This window comes from Neofelis nebulosa, chromosome 6 (assembly GCF_028018385.1).
Source record: "Neofelis nebulosa isolate mNeoNeb1 chromosome 6, mNeoNeb1.pri, whole genome shotgun sequence".
In the NCBI taxonomy this organism is placed as follows: domain Eukaryota; kingdom Metazoa; phylum Chordata; class Mammalia; order Carnivora; family Felidae; genus Neofelis; species Neofelis nebulosa.
The window spans coordinates 25,315,287-25,334,795 of NC_080787.1; the positions used below are offsets into that span (position 1 = coordinate 25,315,287).

The 19,509-nt window shown below is 46.1% G+C and overlaps 1 long non-coding RNA gene across 1 annotated transcript in view; it reads left to right on the top strand.

Moving 5' to 3' along the window:
* Window positions 1-19,509, top strand: part of LOC131513829 (uncharacterized) — a 49,335-nt gene that overhangs the window by 22,985 nt on the left and 6,841 nt on the right. Inside the window, exon 2 of the long non-coding RNA XR_009262815.1 lies at window positions 457-652. This is a non-coding gene — a long non-coding RNA (uncharacterized LOC131513829). The remainder of the gene's footprint in view (window positions 1-456; window positions 653-19,509) is intronic.

Sequence of the window (19,509 nt, forward strand, 5' to 3'; positions counted from 1 at the left end):
CACTCAAAAACCCACCAAAATAGTTGTAGCTTAAATACGGTAGATCTTTGTTTGTCAGATAAAAACTGAGAGTGTGCAGCCAGGATGGGGATGCCAGTCTCACAGTCCTCAGGGCTTTGGATCCCTCCACGTTGCTTCTTTACCATCCCCCATGTGTCTCCCTAGTTTAGCCCAGGTTCCCCAGAAACCAGAGCTTGAGGCAAAAGCAAAGGCACTCACACTTTATTGGAGAGTACAGCCCCAGGAAGCAAGATGGAGGGGGAAGGAGAGTGAGGCAGAGGTGGACAGGGTGAACTACAAAGGACTGCATCACTAAGTTCATCACAGCTTTTGGCAAATGCAGCCAACTGTTGGGTCTTGTGGGATGTTTCCAGAAAGGTCGATTGGGGCTTGGACCAGGAAATGTGGGAGGAGGAAGGGAGAAAAATTTGTCTGACTGGTCCTCTTTGGTCAAAGTTGACTTTCGCAGGGTCCCTGGACTTCGAGGTGCTACTGTCTGGCATCTCCTTCAAGGGAAAGCCAGATCTCCAAACAGCGGCAGAACCAGGAATGTAGAGCCCAGTGAGTGACTAGGAGTCAGTGGGGCTCTCTACCTGCCCATCTCATCCAGGGCACAACAGAGCCTGGCCTGGAGGACAGTGTCCCCGCTCAGGTAAGCAGGTCCTCTGGTGTCTTGCTCCTCAGCAGCAACAGGGAAGCCTTGGGGCAGGAGGTGAAAGGGATGTGATGGGAGGCATGAAGTAATGTGCTGCTGGGCTGTACCTGCAGGCAACATGAGGAATCGGGAACATCCACAACAATGGGCCCGGCCCCGCCAAGCAGGTGAAATGTCACGGCACCCTTACCTCTGCCACAAGATGGCATGGAATTCAACTGGCCTCCCTTTAGAAAATCCAAACCCTTCTCCGACTTACAAGAATGTGGTTGAGGTCAGGTGATCCTCTGAGAGGATTATTAGTGGCGTTGAGCAGAGAAAGTTTGTTTGAGTAGATCCGGAAGATACATAAACTGGCTGTGATATATTCCACAGGCCCAAATGTCTGCATGAGTTCCAGCCATCGTGTCCCTATACCTAACAAGGAAGATGAAAGGAAAGTTCGCACATGACACCCTTGCTGACCTCCCTTTGGCCAGAACTCAGTCCTAGCAGCACACATAGATACAAAGTGTCATCTTTATTCTTGGTGGTCTTATGACCATTTAAAAACTGGCTAAAAGAGGGGCCCTGGGCCCCCCCCGGGTGGCTCAGTCGGTTATGAGTCTGACTTTGGCTTAGGTCATGACCTCACGGTTCATGGGTTTGAGCCCCGTGTTGGGCTCTGTGCTGACAGCTCAGAGCCTGGAGCCTGCTTCTGATTCTGCGTCTCCCTCTCTCTCTCTGCCCCTCCCCCACTCACACTCAGTCTCTTTCTGTCTCTGGAAAATAAATATACAGTGAAAAAGTTTTTTAAAAATTAGCTAAAAGAACAGACTACTAGGGTCAATTGGCAGTTTGTGCCACAGCGGCCAAGGTTGAGAGGCCCTGAGTTAGCACAGCAGAGTGTCCCCAAAGTGGGTCATCATTTTAAACAGACATGAGCTGGGATGTGAGAGAGGTAGGGATAGGTGAATGCGGGTGGGGAGCATTCCAGGGGAACACAGAGATGTGGAGGAAGGAAAAAGGGGGGAGCAGGGCAATGGGAGAGATGAGAGGGTGAACGGAGAAAGAGAAAGAGGGGCAGGAGGATCTCCAACCCTCAGACTGGGCTCTTTTAGTTTCTATGGATACCACAGGCTCTTTAATAGCAGCAGACGAAGATGAGCAAGAAGGTGGGTTCCTGTTGACAGCAGGACTTCCACCCAGCCAGGGCTGCACACACCTCATGCTGACCTTGGCCTGCACCTCATCATCCCCTGCCCCTTGTCCTAGAAACCTGGCCAGCTAGCCTGCTTCGGATTCTGTGTCTCATTCTCTCTCTGTCCTTCCCCGACTTACGCTCTGTCTCTCTCTGTCTCTCAAAAATAAATAAATGTAAAAAAAAAAAAAAAATTAAAACAAAAACCTGGCCAGCTAGATACTCCATGCTTAGTCTGCCTCCTTCTCCTCCCACATTCTTAGATAAGAAATCAGATGAGTTCCTTCTAGGATCGCGTGCTCCAGTTTTACTCCGTCAGTCTGGCATCAACCTCGGGACCTTCTGTGGCTCCCCTGCACTCTGAAATGGCCCTTCTTGTGTCTGAGAGGCTTCCAGGGAGACACAAAAAGGATCCAGTTTGCAGGACATTAAAGGTCAAACCAAGAGCCTCCCCTCCCCCTCTGCCAGGGGGCACTTGGTCTCCTAGGAGAACAGACCCTTCAGAGACATTTGATCAGGATGGGCTGGTTTGGCCTCCCCTAAGCGCATTGGAATTGTGCATCGTGCATCGGGACTGAGCCAGACTGTGGAGGGAGGCTCCCTCCCCACCTGGCTGGTCCTGAACTGAAACTAGTTGGTGCCTCCCCAAACCTGTGTGAACTGAAACCACCCAGTTTCCTCAGACAGCCCAGCCTCGTGCGTCATCTTGCTGCATTTTCTCCTGCCCCGAAGGAGGAGCCTGGCTCCACTGTGTGTCTCAGCACTGTGAGATACTTGGTTCTGGCCTTGGCCTTGATGCTGTCACCAGAGAAGCCTCCACGCAACCTTGGGACATGTCCTGGGCGTGTCCTGGGTGTGTTGGGCACCAGGAAAAGATTCTGCACTCTCTTGGTTTCCCTTGCCCGAGTCGGGGTGGGAATAGTGAAGGAGCTGTGAACCAGAGGTGGCTCTGGCCTTCCTTCCCACCTTCTTCCCACACAGTTCTAGAAGCTGCCTGCTGAGCCCTCTGGAGGGCAGCATGGGTGATGCAAAGAGAAGGGGTTCAAATCTCAGATGCCCCAGGTACTGTGCAAGGTTGTCATGAGGCTCATAGAGCCTCAGTTTCCCTGTCTGTAAAATGAGGGTATTACTTAGACCTGATCGGGTTGTAGTGAAAGGCCCTGGCATATCCTGAGTCACTGTTCTTCCCAGCCCCCTCTGCCCCAGTTCCTGGGACCAGAGCAGCTCGCTTTGCCTCCTGTATGAGCACCAGCACGTGCATGCTAATTTAACACCAGCAATGCCCAGTAGGTGCTTCCTCTGAGCTACATTCCAATGAAGGATGTTTCTGCATCCTGGCCGGACCGTGGGGCCTCTGCAGTCTCAGTGGAGAGACCATGGGGGTTTGTGGTTTCTTTTTTGTGTATCGGTGTTTGCCACAGTCCCAGGAGCCAGGTGGGTGGGTGCTGTGCTGGACATGAGAAAGTGTGAAAGCATCAGGCCTGGTGCACAATGGTCTCCATTGTCAGCCACCACACTCACCTTCAGGGCAAGCCTCGCCTCGCCCTTCAGTTCCCAAGGGGATCCCTGCACTGATGTTATGGGAGGCAGCCCCCCATCCCCAGGGCTGGCCTGGTTTTCCAGGTGCCACTCTATAGCCTCAGAACGGCTGTCTCCAAGCAGGCCCTTCTCCACTGCCCTCTCTGAATAGCACCTTGACTAAAACTTCCCCCATAGCCTCATTTCCACCTCCTTCCCCTCCCACCCCATCACCGTCCCTTGGTATTCCCTCAAATCTTTTCCCTTTAAATTTTATATTGAAGAAGGGCACCTGGGTGGCACAGTCGGTTAATTGTCTGACTCTTGATCTCAGTTCAGGTCATGATCTCATGGTTGGTGAGTTTGAGCCCTGCATTGGACTCTGTGCTGACGGTGCGGAGCCTGCTTGGGATTCTGTCTCTCCCTCTCTCTGCCCCTCCCCTGCTTGTGTTCTGTCTCTCAAAACAAAAAAATAAACTTAAAAATAAATTAAAGAAAAAAAGTTTATATTGAAGAATAATATCGTTTGACTTTTTTTTCCCCCAACAAAGAACACGGTCATAGCTAAGGATTAAGAGGACATCTTGAGCATGCAGGCGGTGATGACCACTCTGTCACAAGCTTCCGGTAACCCTGAGGAACCCCAGCAGCCTCCTGGTGTGGGTTCTGTATTGATTCCAGGAGCTGTCAGGGTGACATGCTCTCGGGGAGAGGTGGCAGCGAAGGGGCCCAGCATCCACGTGGATTAAACAGTGACTCCGAGTGGGGAAGAAAGGTGGGAGGTGGTGAATTTCTGCAATTCCCCCTGCAGGCATAGGCGGAACTGAGCCACGAGTCTACAGGGGCTGGTCTGAGCACAGACGCAGACGTGGTTACAGACGTGGTTACAGAAGGGAGGGATTTCGGTGAAAAGAGGTAGTGAGGTCATCGCTCTCCCAGGTGTGTTTTGGGAGAAGCATGTCAGGTGGGAGTTGGAGGATTAGGCTGCACTGAGTCAGTCTGCTTCGGAGAAGAGGTGGCCAGCCGGGAGTAAGGGGGTGATGAGAAGTGAGGTGGCCAGAAGGGCTCTGAGACGTTGGCACTGGCTTTGCGCCGGCAGCTCTGTCTGCGCATGCGCAGCTGCCCACCTGAGCCCGTCCCCTCCCTCCACTCGCTCCGCCTTCCCACCCCCAGGCTGCGGAGTTTTCGGCTGGATGAAGTGAAGCAGGCGTCGCTCCAGACTGAAGGGAGGGGAAGGCAGCCCGGGCTTTGTCACTACTTGGTTAGTCCTTCATTCATGCCCAGATCCAGCTCTCCTCAGCCCCCGTGGTTCCTTGATTCGTGGTGGCGCTTCTTTCTAGGTCCTTCCCTAACATTTTCCCCTTTCCTCCCTGGAGCCTGGGCTCTTGGCGCCCCCTCTCCCCAGCCCCAAACTTCAACCACACACTAACGCTTTTTGTCCAGTTTATATTCTTCTTCTTCTTCTTCTTTTTTCTTCGCTACCCTTTGGCACAGGTCCTGGGTCGGGCAGGAGCAGGGCTGTTCTGCAGAGCGAGGAGAGGGGCATCCAATCCCCCCTTTTCCTTTTGTCGCCCCGGAGACCAGGGAATTCCCACATGTAACTGAGCGCAGCCTAGCTGTCCAAACCGCAGGACGGGGCTGCTGGCAGCAGGGCGCTGCAGGATCAGGGTGGGGGACTGGCAGCCCGGAGCATGCTGTGGCAGGCCCCAGCTCCTAGCCAAGCCCCAGGGCCCGCGCTCTGCCGCTTAGGCAGGCAAGTGGTGCCTCCCTTCCAGTCTCTTGTCTCTATTCCAGTAGTTGAACCTTGAGGCCTGAGAGTGCTGTAAAATTTGACATGGTCAATTCTGCTTTTAAAATGAAAACCCAGGCTCAGTTGGTTAATCATCCCACTTTGGCTTAGGTCATGATCCCCTGGTTCTTGAGTTCCAGCGGGTGTTGGACTCTGTGCTGACAGCTTCAGAGCCTGGAGCCTGCTTCAGATTCTGTGTCTCCTCTCTCTCTGCTCTACCCCCCCCCCTTTCAAAAATAAAGATATTTAAAAAATTAAAAAAAAATAGAACCCCAAACAAAACCCACTGTCCATTGAACTCCCAATCAGAGAGCAAAGCACTCTGTGGGGTCAGGGGCCTGGCCCAAGTCCTGGCCCTGCCACCAGCTGGCTGAGTGACCATGGGCAGGTCACCTTATCTCTCATGGCCTCGATTTCCACAGTTGTAAATTGGCAGGGGTGGATAATATTTCTCTAAGGCTTTTCTGGTTTTCACTATTACGGCTCTGAGTCTCATTATTGTGAGCAAATAATATGGTCATAAAGTGAGTTACAAAAATAAACATAAAAATAAAAAGTGCTACTCTAATTTTTTAGAATGTGAGTGTTATTTTCAAAGGTGACTTGGAAAATGCAGCTGTCCCAGAGAGGAGGAATATTTTCCTGTGCCATAAAAGGGGTCAGAACTGGTGTGGCTTAAGCTCAGTATTTATGTTTCAGATAGAATTGGAAACTCGCTTCTCCCCTTTAAGCACTGGAGGGAATTAGTCACACCTCCCTGTGGAAGTGGAGAAGAGATTCTCTGGGCTGCTCAAAAGGCTCTTTCAAAAAGTTCTGGGGACAAGCAATGCTCTGTGTGTGTGTGTGTGTGTGAGAGAGAGAGAGAGAGAGAGACAGAGACAGAGAGAGAGAGGGAGAGACAGAGACAGGGAGACAGAGAGACAGACAGATGGAGAGGCAGAGAAAGGCAGAGAGAAAGATTGGAGAGGAAAAAGGTACACAGAGGGAAGGAAATGATTAAGATATCAATCAATGACCCGAAAGGTTTGCTGTCCAACAGAAAGACCTAAAATGCTAACATATAGAACAATATACAGAGTATAATACGGCTATAAACAAAGGCTTCTGGGGAAAGTGATGGAAAGGGTGGTTGATTCAGGCTGGAAGGATGCCTGGAAGACTTTCTGGAGGAGGTGACATTTGGCACAGAATTTTCCCTTAGGGAGTGAACTGAATGTCTGGGGGGTGAAGAAACTGGGGAGGGCATCTAAGCAGGGGAAACAGCAACTGTGAAGGTAGGCCCTCTGGCAGCTCTCTCTCTCTCTAAGCCTTGGGGCTCTTGGCCCAGACCTTCTTCTTACACATTTCTCCCCTGGGTGGGGCAAGATGCATAGCAGGTCAGCATCCTGGTGCTCAACTAGGGTTCCTCCTCTTCTCCTGAGGTGCCATAGGGGAAGTTGTTGGCAGTCTGCAGGCAGCCATGGGAGGACTTCCACTTTGCTTAGTGAAATCTTTCCTTAGAACCACAGTTGGTTCTTGCAAAAATTTCCGGTCACATAAAAGCCAAGAAGCCAGTTTCTGAAAAGCTTTACCCAGCAGGAAAGGAATACCCAAGGAAGAATGTTGTATCATTGATGAGACTCGTTCCATCTCTATGTTCCTTTACAGTCAAAATGGGGAGGGAGAGGTGAGGACGAGAACACAGACCATCTGTGAGCAAAGTCCTTGAGTGGACAAAAAGTTCTCACCAGTGCGGAACACTCTACCATCCCTCCATGCCTCATTAGTTCATCGGACTTCCAGTAGCTTCTTTGGCCAGCTGCAATGTTGAGTTTTGAAGGAGAGGGTGAGGATCCCAAGGATGAATAAAGCGAATGGTCTTCCTTGTGAAGTTGAGAATGAAGGATCACACAGTGAGCCAGGTGGCTACAAGATACAGTGAGAAGTGGCTGTGTCCTGGGGGCTCAAGGAGGCATTCTTTGTGCGTAGTGTGGAGGGAGAGTGGTTTACCCACAGAGACAGACAAGAAGGATGTCCGAGAAACAGCTGAGTAGCAGAAGCTCCGAGTCCCAGTGGGTTGCTGCCACTAAGTGTCACCCCACTTCCCAGTGCCTCCACTCAGTGGTAATAATTGTTTACGAAGTGCTGTGTCACCTTTTGGGGAGAGGGGGAGCTCTGCAAGAGAAATCTCTCATCATCTTACCAAGCACCACTTAGCTGGTTTCCCTGGGGCCTCAGCACACACCAGAAACCTAATCAGTGCTTATTGTCATGGAAGCAAAGAGATGTCATCCTGTGACCCATGTCCCTGAGATGTGCTTTGTCAAGTAGGAAAGTGCACTTTCTGTTACCTTGACCATATTCAGAATGGAATCCTCTAAATCTATTGCTACTGTGTTTGTGAGGTTTTAGTTTTCTAATTAAAGACAGTGTGTTAAATACATCTTAACGATAATGTATGTGAGCTTTAAATGTATGGAATTGAACACATCTTTTATTTTATTATTACTATTTTTTAATGTTTATTTTTGAGACAGGGAGAGAGAGCAGGGGAGGGGCAGAAGGAGAGGGAGACAGAGGATCTGAAGCGGGCTTGATGCTGACAGCTGAGAGCCAGATGCAGGGCTCAAACCCACAAACCGCAAGATCATGACCTGAGCCGAAGTCGGACGCTCAACCAGACAGCCACCCAGGTGCCCCCTGAACACATCTTTTAAAATCAGGCACAGTTACCATGATTTTAGTGGCTGTTTATTGAGTAGGGATATGGGGTTTTGCACTTTTTTTTTCTAACTGTTGTCAGTTATTTTGATTTTTCTTCTCAACCTCCCTGTGTCACCTTTAGAGCATGTCCAGGGGTCGACACATGGACTTGATACAAGCGTCTACAAGAGCAGGCTTGAGGGAGGAAGAGGAGGAGGCTGTAGGACTGTGTACAGCAGCGAGAAAGAAAGTAGGGAACCCCGGGTCCCAAAGGAGAAGAGGTGGGAGGCAACGAACTTGGCAGGGCTGGAGGCTGAGCAGGGAGGAAGCCAGGGTTCACAGAGGGGTGCGGCACGGACGCCGTGAGGAGGGTTTGAGGTGTGGACGAGGTGCCTGTGGCGTTTCAGGCTAGTTCACCATCTCCCCTGGAGTGAGCCCCAAAGTGAAGACTGTGGGCCCTTTTAGACCCGATTGTCCCCAAGTGATGGCATCTGGAGGGACCTTCTGTTACTAGTGATAAACCAGGTGAACCCTAGAGCCTGCCTGCTTGGGAGAAAATCCCACCGTTCCACTTGATGACCGTGTAACATGGGCAATTGATTTAACTTCTCAGCACTTTCGTTTTCTTGCTTGTAAACGGCTCAGAAAGACCACCTGTCTCCCAGGGATGCTGTGAGGTCCACGGGAGATTAGGCCTGTATGAAGTTTAGAGTAGTGGCTGATGCAGAGCTACAGGGCTCAAAGGACTACCGATGTTCTTCTTCTCCCTTATCTTTCTCCCTGTGGACATCCTGAAACACCTTCTGTGCCCTCAGCCTGATTTCTGGGTATGAAAGACCGGGGTAAGATCACTTCTTGTGTTTGTGTTAGCTAGGATGTCTTTAGCAGCAAAGTAATAAAAAGTGACTTCTTTCATGAAGATGTTTATTTTTACATAACAGGAAGTTCAGCAGTAGATGGTTCATCCAGATATTTCCACATCTCACAATCTTTTGCCCGATTTTGAGCAACTTAGGTGGTCATTAGCCAGTCTATCAAGGTTGAGCAAAGGACAGAGAGATGGTCAAAACCAAACAGGTCCATTTATGAGGTGTGGCCTCAAAGGAGAGGAGCTGTATTTAAAAACAAAAACAAAAACAAAAACATGCCAAGATGTATGTTTTCACCTGAGCGTTGTCCTTTGAGGTGGTCACTTTGGAAAGCATGGCACTTCTTCCCATGTGCTGTGCTGCTCAAATGTTTTTAACTCTTTTACTGGAAACTTCCCCAGAGGCAAATTATGAATCACATAGAAAGGTTAATATTAATTTTATAGTGAGATCCCTTGTTGGACCCTAAATAGGCCTCCTTTTTGATGTATTCATTCATGAGGTTCTCAGTTGGACAAATCTTTTATGACTGTCCACTGTATTCAAGCAAGAAAAAAAAATCACCATTTTTATTAATCAATGATTACAGCCTGGGGACTTTAATGGGTGATCTCACTTACCACACAATGACTCTGAGCAGTTGGCAGTATCCTCTCCAGTTTAAAGATGACTGAATGGAGGTTCATACTAGTCAAGTGGCATTTTGAAAATCACACTGAACAGAGCCACACTTTGAATCCTGTGTGCTGTGACTCCACCTTCCCCACACTTGCTCCATAGGCTTGGTAGTTGTTCTCAAGGGTTTACAATTAGTAGGGTATATAGGAAATGCACAAATATCACATGGTGGCACAGATTGTAATAAGTGTCCTAAGAATGTATAAATATTTTAATAAAGGGATGCAGAGTCAGGAAAGATTCAGTTTAGCCCAGAGTACCAGAAGACTTCATGGAGGTAGGCTGGAAAGTAGGGCAGGACAGTGGGAAGGGGCAGGGGTAGGAAAGATAAGAAAGAGCCTTGTCTGGAACACATGACAGGTGTGGATGAGGGCATCGGGAAAGGGCTGGGAACTCAGGTTGGAACTAGTTTCTAGAGGTCAAGGACTTTCTATTTTATTTCATAATCCTTGCAAAGCCCTTGGAGACTTCAACAAGGAAACATATTCAAAAACATTTTAGGGAGATTAACTTGACAGTGATGGCCAAGGTAGGTGGGAAAGAGATCTTGAAAGCAGAGACACCATGTAGGAAGCTATTCAAATAGTCAAGACACAGTATAATGTTTCTAAGACATTCAGATTTCATGAGCCAGCCATGTTTACCCCCAAATTTAAGGGACTGAGATAGGCATCCCAACATTTTATTTTTCTAAATAACGGCACAAACAGCCACAACAACCGTCTAAGCCACTACCGTTTCTTAAGTGCAAAAACATGTCAACCTCTATAAGCAGAAAGGACATTATCTCTGTGTAAAGGACTGTGTTTTCCAAAAAGGACATCTGAAACCTTATATAATATATGATCCCTCTTCCCAACATGTGCTCACGTGCATGCACACACACACACACACACACACGTTACTTTTCTCATTTCATAACAGACCAGTAAAAAATTGGTTCTGGATATGCCACTAGTTTGTAACCCACACACAATTGTTACTTTTAGCATTTCATAATTTCATAACAGACAGGTAAAAACTTGGTTGGGACATGCCACTAGTTTGTAACCCAGCTTCCGGGAACCACTGTGGTAGAATTTTGTGGGGTACATTTCAAACAACCCCTTTGTCTGGGAATGGTCCTCATCAATAGACACTGCTGAAGGAGCACACCTAGAGACCTGTGTTAACACCCATAATTCTACCTGGACTAATTCAGATGCTGGAATCAAAGCTGGATTTGTGGCAAGTCTAGAGGTTAAATCTCCTGGCTGGCTGGTTTAGTGGTCCATCAAATCTCTCTTTAGAGTTTGAACCAAATGACAGAGCCTGCATTTAGTCTCCAGAGCACATGAGGGGTTGGGACAATCATTTGGGGACATAAACAATCTAGGTAAAGACAAGCTGGACAATGGCACAAGTCTACAGAAAGGAATCCACAGAAGCACCAAATGGCCCGAGAGGGAAAAAGGAGCTGGAAGCAGCAACAACCTTATCCCTAAAGCCTTCCAAGTCTAACTCCGTGTCCAGCTGCATTTCCATTTTTGTGTCTGTGAGATCCTCTTGTGCCTTTTAATAATCCCCTCGGGTTGACTGGTCATTTCTTTCTGGCAACCAAAGAACCTTGGCTAGGATTGAAGTCAAGACAAAAAACAAAGCTCATGATGTAAAAGAAAGGGACACACAGAGAGAAACAGGAAAGGAGAAGTGAGTAAAAATTGGTAAAGGATGGAATGTGGGGCCAAGAGGGAATGTCAAAGATCACTCCAAGGTCTTGAACCAGGGAAACCAGGGGTGTCAGAAACACAGGTGAGGAGTGCGTTGAGTTTTGGCATGTTGGGTTGGAGGTGCTGGTGTGGGGTGGTTGGTTGGTGTAAAGGTCTTGGACCAGGAGAGAGACTTAGGAGTCAGCCATAGCAAGGAGACATTTGGAACTTTGCGATCAGATTGGCCACAGAGGAAAGCATGTAGATGAGAAGGGAGGGGGAGTGAAGAAAAATGAGGGTGGGGGTTGGGTCTGGGTTGGATAACTCAAGAGGAGTGTAAGGGATTGTGGGATTCTCCCGAGGACAGTCATGAAATGGTGAAGGTAAATGGAGGCAAGAGAAGCAGAAGAGGGTCTTGGAGAACAGAAAGGATTGAGACACCACTGGTTTCCTTGCCCCTGGAAATGAGACACCACTGGTTTCCTTGCCCCTGGAAAATGCTCTGTAGATGTATGTGAGCTTACCTGAGGAAGAGTGTGTGTGCTTCATACAGACTTCTGGAAGCATACATTCTGGTGTGCTAAAATAACTCTCAGAGTTCTCACTACATCTTAGTAATTCTGGTTTAGGATTTGGAGATGGAAGAGGTGCGTGGGTATGAGGGAAGGCAGGGACGAAGGAGAGAGTTGATAGACGAAATTAGAACACGAAGGAAGGAGAAAGGGGATGAGTTAAGATCTTTGCCAAAAATGGAAGTTTTTGGATAATCTGTGGGTTTCAGTGATTTGTAACTGTTTTTCAAAGGGTCTGAGGGCCTTCTACCGAATGCCATGTGGGTTTATTTCGAAAGGAGATTCTTGGGCCCGAGCCCAGACTTCCTGAATCAAAGCTCTAGAGTGGAGGCCCAGAATCAGCATTTCATTTACTTTTTATTATTTTACTTTATTTTATTTTATGCCTTTTACCTTGTTTTTTAGTAAGTTTCTAATTTTAATTCCAAATAGTTAACATACAGTGTTATATTAGTTTCAGGTGTACAATATAGTGATTCAATGATTCTATACGTTACTCAGTGCTCATCATGACAAATGTACTCCTTAATCCCTTCACCTATTTTATCTATCCCCCACCCACCCACCTTCTGATAACCATCAGTTTGTTTTCTGTCATTAAAAGTCTGTTTCTTGGTTTGCCTCTCTCTCTCTCTCTCTCTCTCTCTCTCTCGTATGAAATCATATGGTAGTTGTCTTTCTCTGACTGACTTATTTCATTTAGCATTATAGTCTCTAGTTCCAACCATGTCATTGCAAATGGCAAGATTTTGTTCATTGTGGCTGAATAATATTCCACTGTATATACATACACCTCTTCTTTATGCATTCATCTGTTGATGAACACTTAGGCTGCTTCCATATCTTGGCTACTGTGAATAACACTGCTGTTAACAGAGGGGTGCTTGTATCCCTTTGAATTAGTGTTCTTGTATTGTTTGGGTAAAAACGCAGTAGTGTGACTGGATCATAGGGTAGTTCTATTTTTGACTTTTTGAAGAACCTCCATACTGTCTTCCACAGTGGCTGCACCAGTTTGTATTCCTACCAACAGTGGTTCTTTTTTTTTTTTTTTTTTCACATCCTCACCAACACTTGTTTCTTGTGTTGTTGATTTTAGCCATCCTGACAGGTGTGAGGTGATATCTCATTGTGGTTTTTGATTTGCATTTCCCTGATGAAGAGTGATGTTGAGCATCTTTTCATGGGTCTGTTGGCCATCTGTATGTCGTTTTTGGAGAAATGTCTGTTCATGTCTTCTGCCCATTTTTAAATTGGATTATTTGTTTTTTGGGTGTCAATTTGTAGAAGTTCTTTATATGTTTTGGATATTAACCCTTCATTGGATACATCATTTGCTAATATCTTTTCCCATTCAGTGGTTGTCTTTTAGTTTTGTTGATTGTTTCCTGTGCTGTGCAGAAGATTTTTATTTTTACATGGTCCCAACAGTTTGTTTTTGCTTTTGTTTCCCTTTCTTCAGGAGACATATCCAGAAAGATGTTGCTTTGGCTGATGTCCAAGAAATTACTGCCTATGCTCTTTCCTAGGATTTTTATGTTTTAATGTCTCAAATTTAGGTCTTTATTTCAAACTTATTTTGATGGGGCAATGAACAAATAAATGGTGGTGATTCATGCTGTGAAATATTATACAGCTGTTAAAAGGGTGAATTAATGCTATACTAATTGATGTGAAGTGTTAAGTTAAATAAGCAGGAAGGAGAGATGTGTGTATATAACATGGTCACATATTTATATAAAAATAATGACAAAAATAATACTGTCTTTGTTCCAGTGATTTTAGTGTAGTTCCGTCAACAAGTGGAAAGTCTGGAGGGACACATACCAGAATGTTAACACTGATTTTCTGGGGAAGGAAAGGCAAACTAAATAAATAAGAATTTTTTTTTATATATATAAAAAGGGCATCTAGGATAATAACCATTTTTGCTGACTTTTTGTAAATTAATGCTTGTGGGTGCATATAAATGCTCAGAAAGGCAAACAGAGGGACAGACACCAACATTATCATGGTGAATTTTCTCAGAGTAGGGGGATTTCTGGTGATTTTAATTGTCTTTCTTTTTGCTTTTCAGCACGCTTGAAGTTTTGCAGTGATCAACGTTATTTTCTTCACTGTGGGGGAGAAAAGTTGTGTGTGGGGGTCAGAAGTGGCATTTTAAACACACTTTCTATGTCACTGTTGTGCCCACTGACATTTGAGAACTTGTCTCCATTATTCTTAGAGGGTTGGCTGTGTTGTTTCACGTTAACTCCTCCTCTGAAAGACATAGGTGCCTTCTATTATCCACCTATTATGAAGGAAATCGACAATTCCAAAGCCTGCTGCAAAATTCTAGAGCTTTCTATGGTACTACTTATTCTATCTTATAAAGATGGAATGCAGGCAACATCTCTCTATAAACACAGGCCAAGATGGCACCTGGCAGGGTTTCTGGTTCTCCTCAAAAGACTCACCAGTGAGTCCCACCTCTGTAGTGTCTGTTGTCATTGTGGCAGGTAGGAGATATGTTCCTCTTTTTCCACATAGCCTGGAACGCCTCTCTAGAAGACATCTCCCAGCGTCATAGGAGCCATGTAACTCATAATTGTGGAATGTAGTGTAGCATCAGGTCTGTTGGCCTTAGGAAGAAGGCAAGTGACATTGACCCTGTGGTCTATCAAAATGTGCAGTATCTGGGCTGTGAATGTGAGGCATGATTATGTCAGTTCTTTTGATGGTACAAGTTTTTTGATTCCACTCACAGACCTAATAGTTGTCATTGCAAGAATGCCCCCAAGTACCAATGTAAAGTTGAGTTTTGAACAAAAAGACACCCACACTCACTCAGACAGTATGAAACAGACAAAACTTACTCTCTAATCTCTATTAATGGCATACACATTGCATCATTTAGGATTGTTTTGGCTGCAAGTGACAGAAAATCCAGTAATAGCTTAGACCATTAGGAGGGGCCCAGGGACAGTTTTGTGACTCACTGATCTCATTGAGGGTGTGGCTTTTTCTGTCTTGCTCCTCTGCCATCTTCAGTGTGTCAGCAACATCCCACCTTCCAATCAGAGATGGCCGCCTCAGCTGGGGGTTGTCTTGCCTCACACACCTGGGAATCCTGGGCAGGAAGCAAGGAGGGCCTTAGCAAAAGGCCTCCTCTTCCTGCAGCTCTCTTATCAGGGAGAGAGATCTTTCCTGGAGGTAGACTCTGGACACATGTATATTCCTGGACCAATGATGGCAAAGAGGAGGCAGCCATTGACAAGGAGGAGTCACTACCATATTAAGGGCTCTGTTAGCAATGAAGAAGGACTGCTCACTGAAAGGCCATCAAAAAACGTGTCCCGCGTTGGTGAATACTATTAACAAATACCAGTTTCAAAGGACTTTGTTTTCTCCAGCCAGACCATCGTGTCTCGTGTGGGCAGCCAGAGAGCAGCAAGAAGGTGACATCAGAATCCTTCCTTGGAGCATTTCTCCAAGTGTGAGTAGGTGAAGGCAGGACTGACTGACCCTGTGACATAACTACAAGAGCCTCTTCTCCATACCATCCGTGGTGCTTCAATCCTACCATCCTCATGTTATCTGTGGTATGTCAATCCTGCCATCACTGTGTTAGAAAAGCACCGCTGGGCCTCCGTTTCCTGCTGTGAAGCCATTGGTGGAACATCAGCAGCAGAGCTGTTCTAATGGACCTTCCCCCACTAGAGGGTTAGCCCCACTTGCTCCACAACCTCACAGAAGAGACTCCAAAGTGCAGAGGGCAGACAACTTGATACTTAGGCTGGGGGAGAAGCTTTAGGGATGGAGGATGAGTCTGAGAAGCTCCACATACAAAAAGGATTAACATGGCATAGGAGGCTGCCTGCAAGGGGTAGGCAGGGGCTGCAGGGAAGGTAAGCTGGAAAAATCAGGGGATTGAGACTGACTGCAAGGTCAAGGTCAAGGTAAAACCTTGAGAAACAGATCAAAAGGCCCTTGGATTTGTCCTATTACATCACATCAAGGAGAGAGGCAGAAAGTAACACTAGCAGTGTTGTGATAGAACACTTCCACAGATTTTTACCCAGCACTTGACATTAGCCAGACTCTGTTAGATGCTGACGTTTCAGGAGAAGCTGTAAAAGACAGAACTCAATCAAGTATAAAGATACTGTCTTTTAGCGACTTTAACATTCTTGCTCCCTCTCTTTATGGCTCTGGGTATCCCCCCTTCTGATTAGCTAAGGACTCATCCTGTGTCACATGTTTTATACACATTGTGTCATTCAAATCTCTCCACCACTCTCTGAGATAGGGACTCTTTTTGCTTTTCAGCTGAGAGAATTGAGGCCCAGTGACAAGATTACCTAGGTTCCCACGGGCAGATTCAAAAATCAAAGCTGGTACATTTTCTTCTCCTTTATGCCTACTTTCTTTTCTTTTCTCTCTCTCTCTTTTTTTATTGGTCTTTTTTAACATTTTGCAATATTTTATTATTTTTTATTTCTAATCAAGTAATAGAAACAAATATTTAAAAACTCTAATCATTCTAAGCTTGATCATGAAAAACAGTGTTTTCTTGTACACCTTCTCTCAATCGCTTTCCTGCTTTCCAGAGGCAACCCAGAGGCAACCACTTTCAAAATGTTGGCTAGTTCAATTCTAAATAACAGGCTAATGGTACTGTTTTTTGATGTGTTAATTTTAGACATTATTGTTTTCTAGTCATTAAGTTTTACCTCTCTGCTGAACACCGTCTACCTCTTCTAGATGTACCTCTTTTTACCCAGTCGGTTCCCAGGGAGGCTGACCTTTGTGGATGAAGTGCACAGGTTCCCTAATCCTCTGGCTTTGGGTTGCCTCTGGTTAATGGAGGCATCAACAAGAGATTGGATTGGAGGGATGTAAAGGAGATGAGATATTTATTCTTCTGGATAGGACCCCTCCTCCCCTTCTGGCAGACAGCCCTATCTGTACAGCTGCTCTCTGGGATTCTGATAATTGCCCCTCCCCTTGCCCTTGAACATTCAGGCCTAGAAATGGCAATGACCCCCTGTTATTGCTAGCTCAGGGTACTTCCCTATCTTTGTTTTCCTAAGCCCTGTCCACACTTTGAAAATAGTTTCTGTGTTACAGTTTCACACCACTTACCCCTCCCCACCCCCACACAATATACTGTTTACTTCATTATTTAAAAAGAAAAAAAAATGTTTCTTTATTTTTGAGAGAGAGACAGACAGACAGAACGTGTGCAGGGGAGGAGCAGAGAGAGAGGAAGACACAGAATCTGAAACAGGCTCCAGGCCCTGAGCTGTCAGCATAGAGCCTGACGCAGGGTTTGAACCCACAAACAGTGAGATCATGACCCTAGCCGAAGTTGTACACTCAACTGACTGAGCCACCCAGGTGTCCCGTTTACTTCGTTATTAAACTACATAAATATTGCTGACTACATAGCCTAGTAGTAAGTTATAAATTATGATTACATTTTCTTTACTGAACAAATTTTTGTTTTTCCTGCATTTAATTGCCTATTTCTAAAAAATGCCTTAGTTTTCTGTATATCTGCTTTTAATTATTTCTACCTGCTTCATCAGATCTAATAAATGCCCTTAGGTGTTGTTTCTCAAAGGCTCAAACATTGTTAGCTTTTTATATCTTTTTCTTGGGGGGGAAGGTGTGTAAAGGAAGCCAGCCTTCACAATAAACAGAACTTGATCTATGCACTCTGAAATTATGACCATAACTAACCCACTAACAAAGTGATGCGAACAGTTCAGGATTGTTTCATTGATCTTAAAGGTTTTACTGTCCTTGGCAAATATTGTGACGACTTGTAGAGAATAAATGTTTTACTAAACAAATAGCTGAGACCTCTTTGAGGTGTGTCTTATCATCACCCCTTCAATAGTGCATTTTAAGTTTGCTGACGTTTAGTTATACGGTCTGACTTCTGACCTGCTGAGGACCACAGGGTTCCTCTCTGCTGCCCAATCATCTCAAGGCCTAGCTAAGCACAAAGCAATTTTCAGATGTACTTGTCTGTAAATAAAAGTCAGGAGATTTTCTCTGGTCAAGAATTGATGTGCAACACGCCTCCGCCTCTGGCGGGTGAACATATTCTTATAATGTATTTCTTTTAAACATGAGATCTCTATTTAAAATTCAGAAACTATGATTTTAGTTTTCACAAGTTTTTCATAGAGACCCTTCCCTGGAGCCCTCTGTTAGCCGGCCACCATGCTGGGACTCTCCTTTAACATCATCTGATACTTCCCTTTGGCCCTCTTGTGCTGGATTTCCTGTTTCCTGGAGTTTATATTTTCCTATTTTTTAATTTACTCCCTTGTTTTGCTGGAACACATCCTTTAGCAGCTTCGTAAGAAAGAAGACACATAAGGTAAATTCTCTTGTGTCCTTATGTGTCTAAAAATGTATTTACCCTATGCTTTACTTGATTTGTGGTTAGACAAGGATAGTTGGTGTCATAGGAAGATCCTGGACTCACTTGCTCCCATGGACACAACAAACCTGCAGCTACATACGGGAAAATTCCCTCCAAAAAAGGCCTGCAAACTAGCTGAAGAGCTCTTCCACAACAAAAGATAAAACGACCACATGGACAGAGGTAGGAGAGGAAAGATGCGGTCTTGCAAAAACCCTACTTCTGGTGCCATAGCCCACAATCAGAATGGACCTTACAAATAAGGAGCTTCTCCTTCATTAGTTAGGAGTTTGTGCTCCACCTCAGACACCTCAACCTTTGGGACCCGTGCTGGAGAGACAAGGCCCCAAAACACCTGGCTTTTGAAAACCAATGAAACCTATGTCCAGGAGACCCACAGAGAACAGGGGTTCCATTCTTAAAGGGCTCATGCACAAACTCACTTGCCCTGGGACACAGTACAAAAACAACAGTTTGAAAACTGCCTAGACCATACATGAGGGAGATTCATTTGCTAATCTTTTTTTTCTTAATTTTTAAATGTTTATTTATTTTTGATAGAAGGGGGGGAGGGGCAGAGAGACAGGGAAACACTGACTCCAAAGCAGGCTCCAGGCACTGAGCTGTCTGCCCACAGCCTGATGTGGGGCTCGAACCCACAAACTGCGAGATCATGACCTGAGCTAAAGTCTGCACTCAACCGACTGAGCCACCCAGGCACCCCATTTGCTAATCTTATAGCATTTAGAGGGGCAGTAACCTGCTTGGACTCAGGTTGAGGACAGAGGTGCTGACAAGCACCATTTTTGCATTGTCCCCTCTACTTTGCTAGTGCCGGCACCAGTGGAGGCCATTTCTGTACTTTCCTTCTAATCTGTTAGCACTGGTGGATGTGTGTAGCCCCTGCACTGCTTCTTTGGCCCTGCTGGAGCTACTGGGTGAGTGCCCCCTCCTGTGCTGCTCCCCTAGCACTGCCCAAGCCATCAGGCAAGCATCCTGCTTCTATACCACTCCTGCAGCGCTATCAAAGCTTGTGGGCATGTGCAGACCACACAGGGGATGCCCTTTGAGCTCCTGGGTATGGTGGCCAGTGGGATTGTGTTTCTGGGCCCTATGGGTCTGCAACAATCAGAGAGATAGTTCTTGGCAGGCCACCACACCCAGAGCACCATAGAGACAGCAGAATGAGATGCACCCCTAGTCTTAACTTGAAAAAGGCCTATTTTCTTGCCCTGGAGCTTCATCCTGAGGGGCAAGCTTCAGATTCATCACACATCTAGAGGCTATGGAAATGATCTCAAGGAATGTATATTCTGCCTGCAAGATGCTCACTTCAGATGGAAGGTCACACACAGATTGAAAGTGAAGGGATGGAAAAAGATGTTTCAGGCAAATGGAAATCAAAAAAAGCTGGGGTAGCCATACTTGTATCAGACAAAACAGACTCTAAAACAAAG